Here is a 24,420-nt window from a genome sequence, read left to right as displayed (position 1 = left end):
TGCCTCTGTAGAGTCATAGGAGTGCACAAGAGTGACCTCTACACATGCTTGGCTCCCAACAAGACATGGAGTCTCAACTGAATTTTACTCATCTCTGTTTCCCTAATACCTAGTGCAGTGCCTGGTTAGCACTTCCTGGATGTTCGGTGTATGGTTATCAAGTGAGTGAATGAATAAGCTGCGACTTTCTGCTTGCACAGCACCGTTCTGGAGTGTCATGGAGGACACAAAGGAATAAAATTGATGGTAGGTCGTTCTTCATTCACATTGCATCACAAGGATAAAACATGTACTTACTCAAAACAAGTGGCATCATAATAACTTTTTAAAATTTTTATGATTTTATTTTTCCATAAGTTATTGGGGTACAGGTGGTATTTGGTTACATAAGTTCTTTAGTGGTGATTTGTGAGATTCTGGTGCACCCATCACCCGAGCAGTACCATATTTGTAGTCTTTTATCCCTCTCCCCGCTCCCACTCTTCCCCTAAGTGCCCAAAGTCCGTTGTGTCATTCTTATGCCTTTGCATCCTCATAGCTTAGCTCTCACATATCAGTGAGAATATACAATGTTTGGTTTTCCATTCCTGAGTTACTTCACTTAGAATAATAGTATCCAGTCTCATCCAGGTCACTGCAAATGCCATTAATTCATTCCTTTTTATGGCTGAGTAGTAGTTCATCATATATATACACACACACACACACATATATATATACACACACACACACATATACACACACACACACACACATATATATACACACACACATATATATATATACACACACACACACATATATACACACACATACCACAGTTCCTTTTTCCACTCAATTGATGGGCAGTTGTGCTGCTCTAAACATGCATGTGCAAGTATCTTTTTTGAATAATGACTTATTTTCCTCTGGGTAGATACCCAGTGGTGCGATTGCTGGATCAGCATCATAATAACTTAATAAGTCAGGAGGAGGGCTGGGCACTGTGCTCATGCCTGTAATCCCAGCACTTTGGGAAGCTGAGGTAGGAGGACTACTTGAGCCCAGGAGTTCGAGACCAGCCTGGGAAATATAGTAAGACCTTCTCTTTATAAACAAATTAAAAAATTAGCCAGGGGTGGTGGTGTGCACCTGTAGTCCCAGCTACTCCGAGGATCATTTCACCCGGGGCAGTCAAGGCTTCAGTGAGCTGTGATTGCGCCATTGCACTCCAGCCTCGGTGACAGAGTGAGACCCTCCCTGCCTCAATCAATCAATCAATCAATCAATAAGTCAAAAGAGGGACTCAGTAGTGTGATGGAAGAGCACTGTCCATAGAATCCATAGATTAGTCCTGGCTCCACAAGTTACATATTCTGTGCTCCTGGGAATTTCCCTTAACCTACGTGAGCCTGAGTTTACTGATCTAAAAAGTGGGCCTAATGCCTATCTGAAAGAATTACTGGGGATATTAAGGGTATAATGTATATTAAAGTGCTTGGTGAGTGATAACATGGTATCTAAATCTAAGGTATGTTGCTTTTATGACACAAGGCAGTATCTGAGTTAGGACAGACCAGGGGAGTGGTACAATCAGTTAATGTTCTGAGTTCCTGGCTAGGAGTGGGCAAGTAAGGCTTCTGCAAGAATTACAACTTGGCCAGAGCTTTGAAGAATAAGGCCACCTGGGATAGACAAAGGGAAGCAGTGTGGCCTGAGTACCTGCACACAGTGTGCGGTGGACCAGGGGCATAGGAACGAGCCCCATGGCTGCCACAGAGGGCTGGTGGTGCCCGAGATGGCCCTCCTTGCCATGAAGTAGGCAGAAGGTGCTTAGAGCTCTAGTTTCCCAGATGGAGCTCACTTGCTTGTCATATTACATACACATGCTGTTATGTGTGATGATGCTCTGTTCTAACCTTGAAAGACCTGATGGAGCCCTAGCAAATCACAGGCCGTTCTCCCAAACACTGCATGTGCTTATGCTATGCCACCATAGTTTTATAAGCATTCTTCAGCGTTTATGCAAATGCTGCCCTTCTGTCTTTGGTAACTGCTTTGCTTATCTTTCAGGATTCAGCTTACATCTTGTCTTCTCTGTGCCACATTCCTGTCAGCAGCCACCTCTCACCACCCGCTCCTGTGCACACAGGAGTACAGATATCTTCTTATTCCTCTCTGCTCTTAGAGCACGGTTCAGCTACCCCCACTGGAGCACTAATCCCAGTGAGCTGTGCTGGTTTCTTGGTGTCTGTCTCCCCACGAGATCATGGGCTCTTAGGGAACAGGGGCTGTAACCTGTTCAGCCCTGACCCTCCAGACCCTCATAGAACCTGTATGATCCATGAAGGTGCGCAGCAATCGGAAGGACAGAGGGAAGAAGAAGGAAGTTCCTTTCAAACTCTGTACATTCTTCACACAGAAAAGCAGGCTCATATCAGCTGACTTACTCTCCAAGGCAGAGAACAAGAGTGTGCCACAATCACTCCAGCTGAATGGTTTCAAACTTGTCTTCCTTTGAGGTGGATGTATTTTTGGCTTTTGGCAGTGTCTTAGTCCATTTGTGCTGCTATAGCAAAATACCATAAAGTTATAAACAACAGAAATGTATTTCTCACAGTGCTGGTGGATGGGAAGTCCAAGATCAAGGTGCCAGCAGCTTCAGTATTTGGTGAGGGCTGATTTTTTTGGTTCATAGATGACAGCTTCTTGGTGTGTCCTCATGTGGTGGAAGGAGCGAGGTAGCTCTCTGGGGTCCCTTATGGATGGGCACTAATCCCATCTATGAGGGATACTGAAAGTAAATTGATGGAAGTGCTCATGTGAATGAATGAATGAAACCATTTTGAAGCTAGATTGCTAGGTTCCTGCAGGTTATATTTTTGTATACTCCTCACCTTTCAAGACTGTCTGCAGCTCTCTGCATACAATAACTTCCTTGAGCATATGTAACTACAGTATGACAAGGCTTTTAAATCAAACAATTCTGAAGACTGCTTTTTTTTTTCTTGAGTCCACAAAGTAGAATTTGGTATCAACATTAGGTTGAAAAGAAGTGATTTCAGAGTTTGTCAACTATTCAAGTGTCAGAAAAAAATAATGTAAATGGTGTGCTTAAGATATTTATTTTGCATTCTCCATTCTCCTGAAATAAAGGGAAATTGTCTTGAAAACCTGTAAATTTTAAATGAAAAGGAAAGCGGGAAGGTGACGTAATTTGCCTCTGCCTTTGCAGAAATTCAATGTGTATATGGCCTCTCTCCAATCCACCATTTTCCCACCTCCACAGGCCCCATGTCAGCTGTTTCCTTCATATCATTGCAATGCCTTGGGGGTGATTGTTGGTTTAAGCTACAGTCCATTCAAATTCGTGAAAGACTAAGGAGATTGATAACAACTCCACCTAGATTAAATGAAATTCTGTGGGTAGACAGACTAGTCAAAATACAATCCCCACACACCCCAAGTGAGCATTGCTTCTCCTTTCAGATATGCTGTGGGTACAAAGAAAGGATTTAGTCCAAAGTGCCTTGGGGTTTTGTTCAGTCCAGAGTGTATTTTTTTTTCTCTTTTGCCTATAGCCATTTCTGTAACATTACTGAAAGGGCTTTTTTCCTAATGAAGCGTGAAAATTGATCGCATCTTGCCAGGAGAGCTCTTCCTAAGTCTTAAGATATTAAAGATTTCATGAGAACCGCATGAAGAATATCTTCTTGAATCATTTACATTTTTCCCTTTTGTAGGCTTATGTAACCATGCAGAAAATCTAATAATAAGTGTGCTATTAGTGTACCATGTGCCATCCTGCAGGCAGCTGTGCCATGGGGCACCAGTGCCCAGGGCTTGTGGATAGCATTAACCTGTACAGCTTTCTAAAGTAAAGCCCAGTGGGAAAATCTGTAGGTAACTGAACAGAGAGTCCATTTTTATCAGACTTCCCCCTGCCCCTTCCCTGTTCTGTCTTTTCTTTTTTCTGGTGCCAGAAGGAAACACCTTGGCCATAGGCCTTTCATTCACAATGGAGTATATTTTCCAAAGCAAATAGCTTGGATTATTTCAATTCCCATAGCAATCTAGGTGGGCACAGAGAGCTAAATTTGGGTTTGAAAGAACCCTTAAATTAGTATCATAGAAAGGCAATGAGCAGGAAAAAAAAAAAAAAGATACAAGCATTATGGTCTGATGGAAATTATCCAGCACTCACTTACAAATGACAAGTGGGCACCACCCAGCCTTTCTCATGCTCCAAAATTTAATAAAGGATTCCATCTAGGTCCCCCAGAAACTACCGTGATTATCAGGGTGAAAGAAGGGGAAATGATGAATTTTTGTAATGCCCCAATCTTTGTAACCAGGCATAGAAGGACATTCGCTGGGCTCGGGATGGGTGTTAGCATGTAGTAGATAAAGGAATTGCAGAGTTGTTGACAGCTGTTTCCTCAGAGACACTTGTCCTGATGATATTTGCTTTGGACTCTAAGTAACAGAGCTGTAGTTCTTAAAGTTTAACTTGAAAAAAAAAAGGAGTTTTCTGTTAGGTAGCTTAGTCATGGAAATCAGTGAAGTTAAGCTTGGGCAATAACGTATCCTTTCCAAATCCAGGTGCCTTCCCGAGCATGCCAGAGCTTTTGTGATTCCTTTCTCCTTGGTGTTCTTCTTTTGATGCGGTGATAGGGTCTGAACACGTCCAGGCTGTCTTTGCTGGGAGAGGGCAGAATGCCTTGGCTTTCTCCAGCCTTGCCTTTCTTCATTGTCTTCACCCTGCAGCACTTCTGCAAAGCCGCTGGGGTAGGTGGGTGCGTGGGCGTCTTTTCTTTGCTAGCCCAAGCTGAGTTCTTCTGAAGGGAAGTTAGCAGGGCTCGGTTGCTGCTGCAAAGTGAGTCGGACCAATTCTCATTTGCATACCTACAGAATTAGATATGTTCAGGGGCTCGGGTTAGTGCCATGCCCTCCTCTTGTCCTTGGAAATGTGTAAGAATGCATGCAAGTAATCCTGCGGCAATTCTATGTTGCTCAGATGTATTTCTCTTCTTTCAGACTTCCTCTTTCTATAGTATTTCCCTACTATTTATGTGCTGGGGCTTTCTTATTTCATCCCAGGCCGCAGCTTTGCTCTGTGTCAGACAGAGGTGGGAGCTGCTGATCAAGGGGGCATACTTGCCATCCAAACCTCACGATGTTCACAGGTGTCCTTTCAACACTGCTAACCCAGATGATACATCACCATTTATACCTTTGGAGACATTTTCTCTTTAATTGATGCTCACTTAGACCTAAGATTGTTCATTAAAGTCCAGAGGTGCTCATTAAAATGAACATTGGATAGTGTGGTAGATGCAGGTCATTATTATGAATCCAAGAAAGGGCTCTGTGGAACTTGTTATATACAGCATTTATAGGTTGTTAAATTAAAGGATTAGTGTTGTGCTAAACCATTTTCAGGTTAATCAGTTGTGGGAAACCAGATCTGATGTTAAAGCAGGCTTAAACTGTGGTTTTATAGTAGGGAAGTTGTTAAGCTACTGTTATTTCTAATAAACCCTCTAGCTTGCTAATTGAGCATACTCTGCAATTTTGCACTTAACTGAATATGGCCTTGTTCCCTAATTTTTTTATGTGTGAGCTTTATTTTTTCCAGCTGAATTGTAAGTTCCTTTTTAGCAGGGTCCATGTCTTTTTTTTTTCCCCATATCCTAAAAGCTTCTGGCATAATTCGAGGTATATAGCAGATGCTAAGGATTTTATTGAGTGATTACTACATTTTTAGAGTGTCATTACAATGTATTATCACATGGTTTATGCTGTGGTGCTTTATGTAACATGTGCCTATTTACAGAAAAACATTGATAAAACATGTTAGTCTGCAACCAGGTTGTTATCAGCAATAGGAAAAGCATTACAGAGTTCATATGGAAGTAGAGGAGAAACAGGTCTAATTTGGGTGTGATGCCCTGTATTAGTCTGTTTTCATGCTGCTAATAAAGACATACCCAAGCCTAGGTCATTTATAAAGAAAAAGAGGTTTAATGGGCTCACAGTTTCACGTGGCTGGGGAGGCTTCACAGTCATGGCGGAAGGCAAAAGGCATGTTTTACATGGCAGCAGGCAAGAGAAAATGAGAGCCAATCAAAAGGGGAAACCTCTTATAAAACGATCAGATCTCGTGAGACTTATTCACTACCACGAGAACAGTATGGGGGAAACCACCCCCATGATTCAATTGTCTCCTGCCAGGTCCCTCCTACAACACGTGGGAATTATGGGAGCTACAATTCAGGATGAGATTTGGGTGGGGACACAGCCAAACTATGTCATGCCCTAACCTGATCAGATAAGGCTTCCAGACTGGCCCCTGGAGTGGCCTGAATACCTTCACCAAGAAACATGTGTGGGACAGATCAAAATATTCCATCTGTCATTTGTCCTTCACTTGGTAACTGCTAATGATTGCCTGTTAACCATACACATTAACATGCCCATGAAGCAGATAAAAAATAAAATAAGTAAAAAATTGTATAAGTGGAAAAACTAAGACCCAAACAAGAAATTATGGATCATTTCTAAGTGGTGGCCAGGACATTTATATGGAGAAACCATACCGTTGAACCATAATCAATGTAAGAATACAACTGATGGTTGCAGACTTTCAGGAATAGAATGAGTCTCAGGCAGACAGGTACTCAGGCAACATGGCCTGGGACATCCCCAGAAACCTTTTCCATGGAGTTAACAGGATACCTACATGGCCCTATGTGTCCCTCCACTTGGGCCTCTTGTTCAACCTGGTATCACATGCACCCTTCCTGCCACATAAACTTCTGTCTCTACATTCTCTACTCTACCACAGGTTCACTAATTTATGTATGTATGTATGTATGTATTTATTTATTTATTTTGATACAGTATCTCACTTTGCTGTCCAGCTGGAGTGCAGTGGTGCAATCACAGCTCCCTACAGCCTCTACCTCCCAGGCTCAAGTGATCCTCCTGCCTCAGCCTCCTTAGTAGCTAGGACTGTAGACATGTGCCACTATGGCCAGCTAATTTTGACCTTTTTTTTTGTAGAGATGAGTTCTCACTGGGTCGCCCAGGCTGGTTTCGAACTCCTGGGCTCAAGTGATCCTCCTGCCTCAGACTCCCAAAGAGCTAGGATTACAGACATGAGCCACTGTGCCCAGCCCACAGTCATGTTTTAAAGTGTCTGAGCTATAAATACTACTATAAAGGTGTCAACTTGTTGTATACGTGGGCCCTCGGCATTTCAGAAATGACAGTTACTGCCAACCGTTACCAAATGGAATCCACTTTATCCAAATGGGCAAGGTTGGGGCTGAGCATGTGATGGAGTCATGCAGTCTTATTGCATTTCAGCGTTGGAGGGCTTTCTCTCGGTTTGCGGTTTCTCCACAGCTCACCCACCAATTCTACCTGTGAATTTCTCTTCTCTTCCCTCTCAACTTCTTTTTCATTCTCTTCTTTCTCTCGTTCCTCTCCATATCTCCTGCTTCTTTTAATTTCCTTTTTGCCTTCTTTCTCATTGATCTGGCCCTGGGTCTGGTGACACCAGGGCCACAGAAGGATACTGGCTCCATGCCAGCCTTTCCTCCAAGGCACAGTCTCTTTCTTGGCATTTATCAAGATGTTCAACTTCCTGTGTTTCTAATATTCCTTCCTGTTTTATAAAAGAAAAGTAGATTGGATTTGCAAAGTGCCTTAATTTTTTGATTTTCTAAAATGTGATTTTAAAAATGTATATCAACAATATCACATACATGTAACTGATTTATTGACTCTGGCTTGCCCTGGGTTTAATCACACAGTCATTATATTAAAGAAATTATACAATAACACATGATCCAGTAGAGAAAGAAGTCAAAGAAATGTGTAAAGTCCTCTGACCTCTGTAGACATTTGGGATTAAACCAAATTAAAACACCTGTATGGGCTGGGCATGGTGGCTCATGCCTGTAATTCCAGCACTTTGGGAGGCTGAGGCAGGAGGATTACTTGAGCCCAGGATTTTGAGACCAGCCCAGGTACCATGGCAAGACCCCTTCTTTACTGAAAAAAAAAAAAAAAAATTAACCAGGCCTAGTGGCATGCCTGTAGTCCCAACTACTCAGGAAGCTGAGATGGGAGGATTACGTGAGCAAGGAGTTTGAGACTGCGGTGAGCTATGATTGCACCACTGCACTCTAGATGCAACAGAGCAAGACCCTGTCTCATCTCAAAAAGAAAAAAAAAAGAAAAAGAAAACACTTGTATCAATTCAGGTCAAATATTGGTTTCATCTTTTTAAGAGCAGATTAACATCTTGCATATCTTTTGCTATCACATTTCTTCTTACCTGACCAGCTGAAATGGGACTAGTGTTAAATAGGAATATTAATACCTGTAAAGATCCTAAGTTTTTGCATGGTACAATAAATCCTCACTCATTCACATGCTTTGAGAAGGTCCAGTCTGATTCAATTAATGAAAAGCAAAAAAAAAAAAAATTGTAACTACATAATTTTTGTCTCATGTATTAGCTCCTATTTAGTTCATATAAGTGTTCAAATAGGTACTCATTTTTAATTAACAAAATATTTGTGTGTAGTGAGTATTTTTAAACCAATTAAAGCAGTTCCTTCTTGTAAGAAAATTAAATGCTATTCTTAGACGATGGTATGCATCATTCATTTGCTTTGCAAACCATTATTTCACACCATTCTAGTTGGTGTGAAAGTAAATTGAGCCCATCTCCACTGGAACTTATTGCATTCTCTTAATTTCTGACACTGTATGCTCCCAATAGTAGGGACTCGCGCTTAGCTACCACGACATCCCAGGCCTGGCTCCTAGAATGATTTCAGGTGTTTAGGACTCAATTAATATTTGCTCACTGATTAAAATTTAGCTCCATTAATTTATATGTCAAAATTCCTTACCATTTGCCAAGAGATCTTGGATTTTACAGTTAGTTACAAACTGTAGTTTAAGGTTTTTCTGGTTTTACTTCATTCTTCCTTTAACTAGCTTTAAAAAACTAGTTGATTCTATTTTATAATTCTAGTTACAATACAATGTTAAGTGAAAGAAAGAATTCAAAATTATATATTCAGAATTATTCTAACTTTATAAATATACACAGATATATGTGAGCTTTAAAAATATATATATATATATATGCCAAAATACAATCAAAATGTAAATAGTGGATATATCATGTTGGAGATATTAGAAGCAGTTTTTTATTTTTTAAGTTTTCTGTGTTTCCAAATATGAGCACACTTTATTTTTATATCAGAAAAAAGCTATCTTAGTTGTGCATTGTACATTAGAAATATTAGTTCTGAAGGTAACCTAGGGGATAAGCTTTTATTTCTTCTGTCACAGTTGTCTCAACTTTTCTTAAAATTGTGTTTGCCAGTTTCTTTCACCACATTGCCAACAATTTTAGTAGCTTCAGTTCTTTGATAAATCTGTAGCTTTTAGATCTTTGATTACTATCAGCAAAGAAAAGATAGACCCAAATGAAAAACAGTTGCATTGGTGAAATATGTTCCGGGGGTGTTGATGTGGAAAGAACAGCTCCTCTCAACTCCAGGGTCAAAGCAGCAGCCCTGCCAGGCTCTATCGGGGTCGCCTGGAGTACATCACTTAACTTTCTACATCAGTTCCCTCTTCTGGACATTATAACATTTATAATACCCACCTCATGCAGGATTCCTGGGAGGAGCAGATCAGATCATAATGTGTGTGAAGGGGCTTTGAACGACAGTCACCACATTGTTATCGCCGCGAGCATTATTTCCAGTTCAAAAATGGCAGAGGAGGAGAGATGCAGATGTTCTCTTTATCCTGGCTCGGCACCAGGCACATCCAGGGTGTGCTGCTTTACCCTCCAGCATGAAGAGTTAGAAGGTAAATATCAGTATTGCTTTTCATAACTAATAGCTTCATAGTTCATGACAGGTGATTTCTTGGCTTCCGTTAGCATTTCAGAGACCATTATACACAACAGCCATCTTCTGCAGAGGTAGAGAAAACTCATTTTTCAAGGCAAATAGTTCCAAGTCAGGGTTCAGTCCTGGTGGAATGAAATAAAGAAGGAGAGTTTATCTTTAAGGTAAGCTAGCATTTAAGCAGATGTTGGATATTATCAGAGATGCTTGTGAGGGGCAGAGAGCATTGAAGACTTACACCCTTTGCACATCTTTAAATGCCTGTAAGTGCTTACCAGGAGCCAAGAGCAAACCGGTGGTTGCGCGCAAATGTTAGAGGTTAACCCCTATCCATGAGCATTCACCGCATAAGTAAAAATTCATCACAGAGTTCAGGACTGTGATTCTGCTGCTCATTTCTGTACTGTATTTCTTTATTTGAAAGGATGCCCATTGTCCTTCCTAGCTTTTTGGGCCATAACTGTGAGGGAAGGCCCAAACGAAGAACCTCTGTTGGATATCAGGTTTATTCATCCATGTGGGTGGAGGTACGAAGGAGGGAAGAACCTCTGTTGGATATCGGGTTTCTTTGTCTGTGTGGATTGGAGTCTAGTAGAATAGGGGAAACCACATACTGCCCGTTCCTCCAGGATCATTTTCCATTTGGGTATTTAGAAGGCAACAAGAGAGGAGTTTTAGAAGACAAGGTAGATGATTTCAAATTACTTTAACATAGAGGAAGAAAGTGTCCTTCTATTTTTAATGGCTATTTTGTGATTTGTGGGAGTGAAGATTGGGAGGGGCACGGAGGAGCACCAGGAAGAGGCCGTTAATTTCTTGGACCCCATTAATTGAATTTAATAAGTGAGTTTTGTCAGTTTAGCAATATCCATTAGTTTCAGAGAGTGTTTCAGTATTATTCTGTAAAAGCATCCAGGGGTGTATTTTACGGCTACAGCATAGATTATCTTGCACACATATTGAAGTAAAGATACCTTTCAACATTCCAGATACTGACTTATCACCCAAATTTGAAAATCTCCATTTAGCACTTTCTAAAATACCAGTGCAAATTAATATAGTTTTGTAGATTTATGTACTAAGATGCAGATTAAGACATGTGGAATCTAATGAACGTAGCAGGAAAAGAAAATTTTCTCAAGTCTGTTCATTACTATTCCTCTTCACATTTTTTATTATTTAATAGCTTATTCCTTGAATATGTGTGACTTGGGATTAGATGTGCCAGTTGGAAGACCTCAGAGGTTCAGAAATTCACAGACATGTGAAATATAAAACCGTATTCATTTAGCAGATACTGATAGGCATATAAAATAGAACCTTCATCATCTATCTTTAGAAAAAGAAGATTAAACAGAAGTGTAATTAATTTGCCAACTCTGCTTCCCGATTGAGACATTTATCAAAGTTGATCTTTAATCATTAGTTTCCTTATCTGTAAAATGAAGTCTATTATGACCTCTAAGGTCTATTTGTAACAGTTAGGATTAGGTTCAGTTCCATATCACCAAAAAAAAAAAAAAAAAAAAAGAGAGAAGAAGAAGAAGTAAAGCTTAAAGAAATAGACATTTATTTTTCTGTCACATAAAAGTGGTTGAGAGGTAGGCAGTCCAGGATGATTATGGTCACTGCACAGGCTCAGGAACATTGTCACCTTTCTATTCTGCCATCCTGTAGTATATTTATTTCTTTTCTTTTTTTTTTTTTTGAGACAGAGTCTTGCTTTGTCTCCCAGGCTGGAGTGCAGAGGTATGATCTCAGCTCACTGCAACCTCCGCCTCTTGGGTTCAAGCAATTGTACTGCCTCAGCCTCCCGAGTAAGTGGGACTACAGGTGCACACCAACATGCCTGGCTAATTTTTTTGTGTTTTTTAGTAGAGACAGGGTTTCACATGTTGGCCAGGCTGGTCTCGAACTCCTGACCTCAGGTGATCTGCCTGCCTCAGCCTATTTCTCAGGTACCAGATGCTGCATAGCTCTAGCCTTTAACATTACCATTCCGGAAAGCAGAAAGGAGGAAGAGATGAAGGACCTACCCCCTTTCCAAAGACACTTGCCAGAGGAACCATACCACATTTTTGTTTACTTCAGGTCAACCAGAATTTAGTCTAGGCATACCTAGCTACAAGGCAGGAAGATGATCAAGTCATTCAGTTGGGCAGCAATGTGTCTACCTCAAAATCAAGGTTTCTACTTCCAAAGAAAAGAAGGAAAGTGGGATATATTGGAGTAAGCAGCAATTATCCACAGATTTTGAGCTCAAAAAGCCATGATCGCATGTTTCTAGAAAATCTGACCTATACAGTCAAGTCTGAATGTGTGCTGAGTGTGTACAAATCAGACAGCTTCGACTGTGAGCCTTCATTAGCTCTTCCCTTTATCTAGACTTCGGATTGTATTTCCAGGCATAGGTCAGAATCTTTACACTGATTGTGTATGTGTCTGTATGTGTGTGTGTGTGAGAAAGAGAAACAGAATCTTTGCTGCAAGATGTGCTGAATATAAACACAGTAACTCAGCAATTTATAACTGCCCCTTTCCCATCTCTGCCCCCTCCCCAGTATCAGCATACACAATGTTACCCCCACACTATCAATATGTCAACGGTTAATAGCAACTGGCAAATGTGTGCTTTCCATGAGACTTGTATGCAAGGTTACTTGGGTTCACAGAGGCTGCTAATAACGGCAGCACTATTGAATTATGCTACGTGTCTGTGTCTGTTAAGACAGGTTGGAGGACAGGGGAGGAAGGTTCCCCCGGAGTAATTGAGAGAGAAAGTCACTGAAAGCTACAGATCTCCAGTTTGGGCTCTATGCATGAGATTGTTCTTAAAAGTTAAAGAAATTAAAAAAGAAATTACACATTTGTAATTTTTTAAGTCCTTCATTTCATAGCTCATTAAAACCAGGACTTTTCTATTCTACGTCAGAACCTCCATTGGATATTTTTGTGACTATGTGACATGTGGGTTGATGGGACATTTTGGCCTGGTTTTTTGTTTGTTTGTTTATTTTGTTTTGTTTTTGAGATACAGTCTCACTCTGTCGCCCAGGCTGGAGTGTAGTGACGCAATCTCAGCTCACTGCAACCTCCACCTCCTGGGTTCAAGCGATTCTCCTGCCTCAGCCTCCCAAGTAGCTGGGATTACAGGTGCCTGCCATCATGCCCAGCTAATTTTTGTATTTTTAGTAGACAGGGGGTTTCAATATGTTGGCTAGTTTGGTCTCCAACACCTGATCTCAAGTGATCCACCTGCCTCGGCCTCCCAAGGTGTTGGGATTACAGGCGTGAGCCACCGTGCCCAGCCTGGCCTATTTTATTTCATGCATATATAATTTAAGTGTCTCTGAGATTCTTGATCAACTAACAAAATCCAAAAGGCCCTTTTGTTATATTCTAAATTTACTCCTGCTCCTGATTGTCGCAAAGGGGTCAGCAGATAGGGTTCCAGAGCCAGAAGTTAGCTAGGTGGCAGGTTCTGAATTAATGTGGTATTCTGCGTAATATAATGTCATTTCCTAGGGAACTGCCAGCATCTAGCTGACCTCCAAGAGGACAAGTGGTCAGGAGGGTGGAGATGGTATTAGAACTGTTACTATTGTTGTTTTTAACAAGCAGACCTGTCATGAAACTTGCCATAGAGTCCCCCTTTTCCATATATCACCAAGACCTCATAGGTAATAAAAGGTAGACATCCGAGATTGTTTCTTTAAATATTGCTGTTGGACTGACCAAGATTTAGCCACAAAAATAAACATAATCTCTGATGCTGAGAAGAGATCAGAATGAGTTGAAACACAGGGGAAAAAAGAAGTAAGCAGAAAAAATTGTACAATAGCAGATATGGGGATTAGATAGATAGACGGCTATGTAGATATAGAGGACTCTGAATAGACCCATTACAGGCAGGCATGTAAGTGGAAATGATTAATATATAGATGTAGACACAGGTAATTCTATATAAATGTGGAAGAGCAGCAGGAAGTTTCTACAGATGGGAAGGAAAAGGTAATTTTTTTCATTGAGGTCATTGCAGGTTGTTTGGGCCCAGGCAGATTCCCATTGTCTTCCCTAAACACTGCTTGTAAACAGTTTTGGGACTGAATGCACCCTTTGACTGTAGTCTATGCTTTGAATTGACTAAAATTGAAAAACAGATGAAAAGTAAAATCATGTTTCTAGAGATTTTCTATTTGGTTATGTCATCATTTTTTTCCATGGACACATCTAGCTAAAGCCAAGGGGTGTGAAGCCCCCAAATGTCATTGGAATGTTCTTACAGCATGAAGAAGAGGAAGAAGAAACACTTTGAAAACCAATAATTCGGCTTGGTGCAGTGGCTCAACACCTGTAATTCCAGCACTTTGGGAGGCCGAGGTGGGTAGATCACCTGAGGTCAGGAGTTCGAGACTAGCCTGGCCAACATGGTGAAACCCCACCTCTACTAAAAATACAAAAAGTTAGCCGGGCATGGTGATGCATGCCTATAGTCCCAGCTACTTAGGAGGCTGAGGCAGAAGAATCACTTGAACTTGGGAGGCAGAGGTTGCAGTGAGCCAAGATTACACCACTGCACGCCAGCCTGGGCAACAGAGTGAGACTTTGTCTCAAAAACAAAACAAAACAAAAAACAGTAATTCTGTTTTGGAACTCCTCGCTCTGCTATTGAAAACAACAGTGCTGATTGAGGTGACTCACTTCTGCTGGTCATCCGTCCTGGGTGTACCTCTAGCTTGTCACCGCCATGCTGGGAAGACAGGAGCAACCGCCCTTTAGCTGCAGTCACCGCTCGTTTCCCCCTTAGCCTCTTGTGGACTGGAAGCTCCTTGAAGTAGACACCAAGTCACATTTTACTTCATGTCCCACCACCATGATGTGCCTGGCACGTAAAATGTTTGTTGAATAATCTGAACGAGTGGATCCCTGAACAGTTTAATAAAGAACAGTTTAAGGAGATTGTGACTTTCATGAACAGCATCACATGCATGCTAATTTCTATGGTTTTCTATTGGGCTCAACACCTGGGTCCCTGGCATATGAGAAACAGAAGTATCCCTGAGCAGTAGGAGAAACCGTACCTTACTCTTACCACCTCAAAATATCTAGAACCTCAGCATGAAGCCATTTTTAAAATGGTGCCCCATATTTAGTCAAGTTCAGGCAATTCAGTTTGGGGAACTGTTTTCTGTAAATGAGATGATCTGAATCAGAAGTTCAAACTTCAGCTTTTGCAGCTGCCTAAGTGCCACTGTTTAGTGTCATGAAAATACAGTGGGGGTCCTTCAGACACCATTCAGGGTCTACCTTTAATCGACTCCAGTGCTTGAACTTAATGAACTGGACACTTTCAAGTTCTGAACCTGGAAAATAAAAGCCAGCACCTGCTGCCAAAATACCTTGTCTCATAATCAAAATCATTTCTGGGGCCAGCTGAGCATGGATTCCCTGAGAAATTCCCACTGACTCAGCAAATTTAGGCTGGGATTGTATTTCAGAGTCACTTAACGAAAAGATTTCACCCAGTGGCATGGCCCCAATATTTATCAGGTAACTCTGGCCCCGTCTCAGCAGACTGACTGATTCAATCATCTTACCCTTTACTGGGGGTGAAATGAAATGCTTACTAACTCACTCCTGACCCCACCTGCCACCCCCAGCCATTCCAGCAAACAAATCCGTAACAGATTGCTGAGAGGGGAAAGACAGGTGAAATTGGAGACTACACTAAAAATCAACTAGTTTTAAATGGTAGGGGTGGGAGCCATGCCCCCTCTGCATTGGTCCACTTTATAAATCCCAGAGGGAACTCATTCTATGCTTGAAGGAAAACTTTGCCTTATTCTTTGGTTAGATGGTGCTGAACAGATCAATTCATGTCAAAGAGCACCAACTTTTCTTCTTTATACCATGGCTTCCATCCCACATCACACTTTATTTACTCTTAGTGGAACCTTGAATCGATGATCAATTTTGTTTTGTCCTTCAGTGGAGCATCAGACACCAGGACTACCCGGTCAGCAAATATTACGAAGTCCTCAGCAGTTATTACTAGACAGGATATTAGCACATGGCACATCATGGAATTAATTTATGTAACACATACTTAGCATGCACCTATCAAGTATGTATCAGGCACAGTGCCACGGCCTTAGGGTGGAGAAGAAAAAACATAGTTCTTGCTCTCAGAGAGCTTAGATCTAGAGGTTGACAGATGATGTTTTCCAAGTTTCTCCACTTGTATTTCTGAAACTGTGAACAGCCAATTGACATGTAGTAAGCCATCATTTTTCCAGAAAAAGTCTGTTGGGGTGAAATAGCATGATAAGGTATCTGAGAAAAGTAGGCAGGGTAGGGATGGCAAAGGGGAAGATTCAGTTATAAAGGAACAGCATACATATAGATTATATCATTGTATATTTGTTCCTGTGAAGCACCTCATTTAATCAGATGGTGGTATGGAAACTAGAAGAGTGCTTACTTAAATTTAAATAAGCTGGTCTGTGCAAAGCCCTAGCAGACTGAAAGTACTTTGTAGGTATTAGCTATTATTATTTCTACTACTCATCACTAATATGTAGTAGGCACTCCATAAAGGTTTGTGACATGAGTGGGTGGGAGATTTAGTGCTGAAATGTAAACCCATACATAAACTGAATATCACATCTATATGAATAGAGAACCTTCTACAGTACAAGCAAGAGCAAGATGTTCACATTATATTCTGCAAAGAATAATCTGAACACTTAGCTTAACCTCACAGGCTCCGAAAGGGTCTCTCTGCCCAACATCCCTGTCCATTTAAATAGAAATGGCAGTGGCAGCTTCCTGGTGCTGCTGGTGGGAAGAGCCGTGGTAAGGCGTCTCCTTTCTTTCACTCCGGAGTGGGGGTGACGACAGGAGAGGGACCGAGCGGGAGTGAAGTGATGATGGTGATAATGGGGGTAACTGGTGAGAGCGGGAGGGTGGGGGCCAGGAACAGGAGGAGTGTGAGCGTGAGAAGACAGTGCTCAGAAACTGACACCCAGGTGACTTCCCTGGAATCTCCCTGCTCTGAAATGGGTAACATGGCTCCTTTCTCTGAAGTGCCAACGCTTAAAGGAGGTTCTTGTTTTAGGGATGTTAAGCTCCAGATTTTTACAAGCAGCTCTTCAGAGCCTGGCCTCCAATGCCATCCGTCTAGTCAGGTCAAGAGCTACTTGTCCTGTTTCTCCATAGTCACGAACTGGTTAATGTGTAGGGAAGGCAAGAATGGTCTCCATTGTCACGGGTTTCTGCCTTGGTTTTGAAGCAAGCTCCAGCAGTTACATGAACACCAGTTACGGAATGTCTACAGTTATGACAACACACAGCAGGGCTGACCCGGCTCATCCAGCAAGGGAACAAAGGCCATCCGCACGTCAGACCCAGCAATTCAGGCGAAGGAACACACAGAACCTCCTAGTTCGCTGGATAAGGAGTCACCCAAATTCATCAAATAATCACACGACGTGTTTTCATATGACCCCATGCCCACAGCCTCAAGAAGGTGAAGCACTTTCAGAGAATGATTCCTGAAACTACAGAAACATTGACTATTTTAGGATCAGAAGACCCTCACTCAAGGCTGGCCTCACAGGAAAATCAAATATAATGATTCCCATCATGAGTTCAAGCCAGACAGCTGAATTATGGGTCTGACATTAAAAGTACTGGGGGATTGGAGGAGGAGGAGAAGTTTGGGAAGAGAGAGGACAGTATAATCTTCTGGGAGTAAAATTTATTACTGAACATTAAAAAAAGATCTGCAAGTTAAGTTGAGAGTCATTTTGTTTATACTCGAGATGCTACAATGTCCTTTGATTTGTTTATGCAAGTTTTAGGGATAAGTTACATTTTTTAGCATATAATCTACATTTATTCCCAAAGCACTGCTCCTAAGACAATCCATCAGATATTTCCTCAAGGCTGTGGAAAAGGGGATAAAAGGCATATTTTTAAAGGTGGGCGTGTATGTGCAAAACATGTTTGTTTTAAAGAGATCTGAATGCTGTAGAAATAATTAGCCATGTGCGTGAACGAAAATAATGACTACCAAATGGTACAATGTCCTTCTTGAATCCTGTTTCAGAAACAGAATGTGAAGGAAACATCTCGTTCTCTCATCCCTCTCTTTTATCTTTCCCCCTTGTTACCCCTGATTTTGTAATAATCACTATTATCCTTTTGGCTGTGAATTTAATGTCTCTATATATAGAGTCACACCCATAACACAGATTCTTCTTGCCTCTCAGAAACACCTAAATGTCTTTGGGTATTGCACTACTTATTTTCCATAGGGTCTCAGACATATTCACTATTTAGCATTTTCATTAGCTAAAATAAATTAAACGTGTGTCGTAAATGTGCAGCCACATTGAAGAAGCTGCGAGCTACATCTTACCTTGTCCTTGGGAGTCATTGACTTAGAATCAGTAAAGACTTTCTCACTTGCTAGTTTCAGGCATCTTACCTTGTGGTATTCCTTACAAATGGACAGGGCTGTTCTAGAACCTCCTTCTTGAATACAGGGACAGACCTCAGTGGTGTATTGGGATAATGGAGACAGACAGGTCTGAATGTGGGGTGTGGACGTGGGCTTGTGTGTGTGTTTTCTCCACTGGATTTCTTCAAACCTAAAGTTGCTGGATCACATTTCTAACAACAATTTGCCTGACCTTATAGGATCTCCTTTCTCACGGAATATGTTACGATTAGAGGAACTAAGATTGGGTAAAGGGCTTTTGGAATGAGCCCTGGACTTAAAAACCCGTTGAAGAGGGAGCAAACAAGAGGAACAGTGTTTCCCAAGAGGCTTACTTCTCTTAAATTGAAACATAGTCATGTTCCCTGGCTCTCAGGGCACTTGCTCAGAGCCCATATGTTTATTCAAGCATTTGCTTGGTGATGTGGGAGGCTCCGCCAGTGTAATCCCAGGCATGAGATGTTCAAATGCTGAATATGTTATTCAAGCACATTATTTCCCATTGACATATGTAAACTTAAAAATAAAATAATCAATAACGCAAATTTACATATTGAATCTTGGGACTGGAAAACACATTTCCGATGTCGCTGGGTGTATCTGTTCCCCTACTTTAAAATAGGACTATAGAGCTGTTCCCTTTGAAGTCGTCTCTGGCCATACAGTTTAATCCAGTGGACATTAATTCAGATTCTGGGTTAGTGTCTTGTAGAAGCTCCCTGGTACTTCTAATGTTCAGCAGAGATTGAGAACCCATGGTCTAATCCAATGGCCTTTCTTAGTCTTTCTCAGTTTCTCTGCTGCATTTAATATAATTGATGGCTTAGTTTTCTTCTGTCTTTTTTATTTTTATTTTTATTTTTTATGTCCATAGGTTTTGGGGGAACCCGTGGTGTTTGGTTAGATCAATCAGTTCTTCAGTAGTGATTGCTGAGATTTTCGGTGCACCCATCACCCAAGCACTATACACTGTACCCATTTTGTAGTCTTTTATTCCTCACCACCCTCGCACCCTTTCCCCCAAGTCCCCAGAGTCCACTGTATCATTGTTAGGCCTTTGCATCTTCATAGCTTAGCTCCCACTTGTGCGTGAGAACATACTGTTATAGAATCTCTGGGGTGTCGATTTCTCCGGTTGGAAACCTCTATGGCTGTAACGACTTTAAGCCCAAGTTTTTGTCCTGCGTCCAGAAAGAATGAGGTATACAGACAAGTGAAGGGTGAAAAAGAAGAGTATTATTTAGTGTTAGAACAACTCAGAGGAGTGGGTAGCTCCTCTCTGTAAGCAGATCGTCCCATTGAGTGTTCAGCTCTCAGCAGGGAGGAGGCCCTGGAAAGGGTGGCTCCTCTCTGCAGGCAAGTCATTGTGCAGGTCTCTGAAGCACTCCTCTTAGCAGAGAGGGTAGCTCCTCTCTGGCAGCAGGTCATCTCTGCAGCTGGTCGTCCCTTCGTCTCCAACTATCAGCAGAGAGGGTACTCCTCTCTGCAGTTGGTCATCCAGTCCCATTCTCTCTCTGCCCTCTTTGTCCTCTGGCCATCCTCCTGCCTGCTGTGGCTAAGCCCAGGGCTTTTATGGACCTCAGACGGGAGGAAGTACGTGCCAATTGGTCCATGGGCGGCCATGGGTGGGCGGAAGAGGCACCACGAGTCCCCAGTCTGGTCGGCAGGACTGGCAGCCCGGCCCCCAGCCTTCAGGCCCTCCCTCGCCTGAAGGTGGGACGTAACTAGGGACTCTCTCTTTTCCGCCTCGTAGTCTGTCTTCCTCCTGCTGCCATTCATGGCCCCGGGGCTTGGCCCCAACCCAGCTCCTAGATCTGAATGGGTGCCCGGAACGGAGAGAGGCCAGGCAGTGGGCTCAGACTCACCTGAGCATGCGGGGATGGGGTGTCCTTTGTGGGTCGCCCAAGGGTGCAGGCTGCAGAGACGCCCCGGTCCTGTGCCTGGGAGGGTTGGCCACAGCTGCGCCCGGGAGCTCCCGCCCTGACAACTCGGAAGGGGCAGGGCTCCCGCCTGTCCCCCGCTTCTGCCTGCTTCCTGGAGTGGGAGGCCCAGGTGTGCGGCCGTGGGTGCGGCAGCGGCAGCTGCACCCGGGAAGGCAGATTCTGCCTGTTCCCGGCTCCCCCAAGAGCACGGGGAGGCTGGGATCCACAGCTGCAGTTTGGGTAACTGTGGCCGCACCCAAGAGGGCGGGGCTCCTGTGTGCTCAGTGGAGCAGGAGACCTGGGTCTGCAGCTGCAGTTCAGGTGGCTGCAGTGGCACACGGGGCTCCCATCCCAACTGAATGAACGGGGCTGCCACCAGCTCCATGTAGTGTGCAGTACCGGCCGCACAGCCAGCTTGATGGCAGCAGCCACTGCCATCATTACGCTGTTCAGTTTTCCATTCCCGAGTTACTTCACTTAGAATAATGGTATCCAGTCCCAAACAGGTGAATGCTATTATTTTGCTACTTTTTATGGCTAAGTAGTGTTCTGTGGTATATACATACAGCAATGTATCCACTCATTGATTGATGGGCATTTGGGCTGGTTGCATATTTTTGCGATTGCGAATTGTACTGCTATAAACATGCATGTGCAAGTATCTTTTTCATATGACGTCTCCTCTGGGTAGATACCCAGTAGTGGGATTGCTGGATCAAGTGGTAGTTCTACTTCTAGTTCTTTAAGGAATCTCCACACTGTTTTACATAGTGGTTGTACTAGTTTACATTCCCACCAGCAGTGTAAAAGTGTTCCCTTTTCGGCACATCCCTGCCAATATCTATTATTATTATTTTTTTATTATGGCCATTCTTGCATCTTCGCCCTTCTTGACTACTTTTCCTCTGTCTAACCAAAATCATGATAGGTGTTTGCTCTTCTTCCCTTTTGATTGTCTCTCTTGGGTATTTCTCCCAGTGTCAGCTTCCCTCCCGGGTACTGGTGCTGCTTCTGTCACCCCATTCCCTTACCTACTCTTGGTCCTTTCAGGAGAGTTGCTGTATGTTTATCTTAGAGCCTCATAAAGCTAAACGAGTCTTACTATCTTTGTTAACGAGCTTCATTACCTGCCTCTCCTCCAGCATAGCACTCTCTCCATTCTGGGTATCTTATTGCAATTGGACCTTTCCTATTCCTACCTGAGAGCTCCCACTCCTTTGGTTCAACCCAGCTTCCATCAGTCATTCCTCGAGCCTTGCCAATTTTTTGTGCCTCTCTTCCATGTTTACTGTCACTGCCTGAGTCTGGACCCTTTGGGAACTGAGCTTATCGGATTGCAGTCTTCTGCACAGGGAGCCATGGCGTAGAGTGGAAAGTGTAATGGACGTGGAGTTAGAAAGACCAAATTCTGGACTCGGTTAACCATTTAATTAAAATATCTTGGCCAGGCATGGTGGCTAATGCCTGTAATCCCAGCACTTTGGGAGGCCGATGTGGGTGGATCATTTGAGGTCAGGAGTTTGAGACCAGCCTGACCAACATGGTGAAATCCCGCCTCTACCAAAAATGCAAAAATTAGCCGGGCATGCTGGCGGGCACTTGTAGTCCCAGCTATTCAGGAGGCTGAGACAGGAGAACCACTTGAACCCAGGAGGCAGAGGTTGCAGTGATCCGGGATTGCGCCACTGCCCTCCAGCCTGGGTGACAGAGTGAGACTCCATCTCAAAAAGCAAATAAATAAATAAATAAAATAAAGTAAAATAAAATGTCTCAAACCCACAGGACCTTAGTAGTGCACATTTCTCTCTAGGCCTGTTTCACCACCTATAAAATAAGTTGCATTTTATAAATGGAATAACTATAAATGCATATAAATCGATGAGGAATTTGCATAAATTCCATATAGATTTGTGTTTCTTGGCCTTATGCTGAAACCAGCATTTGAGACTGTTGGTGAAAAGAATATAAAGGGGTGGTGTACGTATTACTGTCCGTATTACAGTCTGATTGTCACCACAGTCCTCCATATTAGCTTTTTATATGACCCCTACTTTCTCAATCTAGACCTGCAGAATTTTTTTTGGTGTTTTTTTAATATAATCAAAAGTTTGTTTTGCTCAAGATTCATCTTCCTAAAAATGTTTGACAAATGACTAATTTGCAAATTAGTTTTCTATGTTCGAGCTTCTCCTAGGAAAGAAACATGGTCCAAAAGAAGTTTGTCTAGTATGCAGGGATTTTTAAAAACTAGATAACCCAGGGTGGTCTGCATAAATTATATGCTTTTTCCCCAAAGAATTTCAAACGGCTTTCCTGGTAGCGTGTGTCATTGTGTTTCTTTAGTTACAGGACAGTTCATACTGTTCTTGGCAGCTTACAAAAAGAGAAACTGAGGTATTGTGATTCAATCTACTTCTCTTCCAAGGAAAATTGAAAAACACTGTGGGGAAAATACTAACAATTATGTGAGCCTCAACTTTAGATTCTGAAAAATTTATTCATGGAAAGCAAAAATTCATTACTATTCCCAGAACATTGCCAACAGCAAAGAGATTATATTCAGAATTAAATACAGCCCTGTTCCATTTCTCCTTTGCTTTGAAACTCAGTGTGAGACAGGAGTGGAACCTTTTCCCACTTAAGGCCAAATTAGGTCAAAAACCTTTGCTTTGAACCTTCTGAGTCATAGAATAAGCAAGGAAGAGGAAGAAAATCCATGACCCGTGCCATGGTTTAGTCACTGAGGTTTTTGTGCAGAGTGCTGGATATACTTTGCATACTGTGTGCAGGAAACATAGGAAGAAGAGAGGAAATCACTTCTTCAATGTTTGCCTGTATGTCCAGAGATTGGAAATTCAGGCGTTTGCTTTATTTGCTAAACTTTACAGATGTGAGCAAAAGGAGCATTCGAGGCAATGTGTCTAAATTACTTACTTCGATGAATGACTTGAGAGCTCTCAGGAGGAGAACGGTTCCAGGGAAGGAATGAGCCCAACCGATGGCAGGCCCAGAGTCAGCCCTTCATCTGCAGTTTTAAGAAGTGGTGGCTGGAGCAAGAGGTGTTTGTGATAACAAGAATAAGCAGCAGAGGGCAGCTCAAGTTGCCCATCCAAAGGGTGGGTGAGGGGCCGGGCATGGTGGCTCACACCTGTAATCCCAGCACTTTGGGAGACCAAGGTGGGCAGATCACCTGAGGTCAGGAGTTCAAGACCAGCCTGGCCAATATGGTGAAACCCTGTCTCTACTAAAAATACAAAAAAATTAGCCGTGTGTGGTGGTGCATGCCTATAACCCCAGCTACTCGGGAGGCTGAGGCAGGAGAATTGCTTGAACCCCGGAGGCAGAGGTTTCAGTGAGCTGAGATCATGCCATTGCACTCCAGCCTGGGCGACAGTGAGACTCCGTCTTAAAAAAAAAAAAAAAAAAGAAAGAAAAAATGGTGGGTGAGTATTCCTGCGGGAAGGGGAAAGATTGAGCAGAGAAAAATGTCATCCCTTTCTTATTCATGAGGCTTCTCCTCCCCTACCAAGCGCATCCATCAGGGTCGACACTGCTCTTGTTTGTGTCTTCACTTAGAAGAGTCCGCTATAAGAGTGGCAGATGAGTCACCTGTCACTAAGAATAGGTGTTCTTAGCGCTGAGGAAAATGGAAGGTGGCAGCAAATTCCTGCTGCAGTTTTCCATAAAATCGAATTACCACTACTGGTTTTAGGTGCCCCTGAGTTTAGGTGCTCCATGTGTAAGTTTGTGCAAAATTACAGAAGCATCTGTGGGCATCCAAGCGGGGTTCTGCTCTCAGCAAACTGAAGCAAGCCCAGGCCAAACCAAGGGAAGATGGCTGTGGACCTTCCTTCTTCTGTTTCATGCAGCCGAGTTTGAGGCAGTTCAACTGCCCCAGAGTTAAACAGTTCACCATACATAATAGAGGACTTCATAATTAAAATAAATACCTCTCCCCCAAGAGAGGAGAAGAAGAAAGATGTGCACAGTGTGATGCAGAAATGCAGGGTGCCCTAAAGTCAAATGTGTTACAGGACATAGTGTGCAGCTGTCAGGGCCTGTGACCAGT

The 24,420-nt window shown here is 42.6% G+C and overlaps 1 protein-coding gene across 12 annotated transcripts in view; it reads left to right on the top strand.

Moving 5' to 3' along the window:
* The window catches only part of ATXN1 (ataxin 1), a 456,230-nt gene that overhangs the window by 377,552 nt on the left and 54,258 nt on the right, over window positions 1–24,420 (top strand). Inside the window, exon 1 of one of the 12 annotated variants that reach the window (XM_017957611.3) lies at window positions 8,084–9,885. The exons of the other annotated variants lie outside the window; for them this stretch is intronic. The gene's annotated coding sequence lies outside the window, so the exon portion shown is untranslated. Of the gene's footprint in view, window positions 1–8,083; window positions 9,886–24,420 lie in introns of those variants that run through there. 12 annotated transcript variants of the gene reach the window in all.

Source organism: Papio anubis, chromosome 6 (assembly GCF_008728515.1).
Source record: "Papio anubis isolate 15944 chromosome 6, Panubis1.0, whole genome shotgun sequence".
Lineage (NCBI taxonomy): Eukaryota > Metazoa > Chordata > Mammalia > Primates > Cercopithecidae > Papio > Papio anubis.
This window is presented reverse-complemented; position numbering and strand designations above follow the sequence as displayed.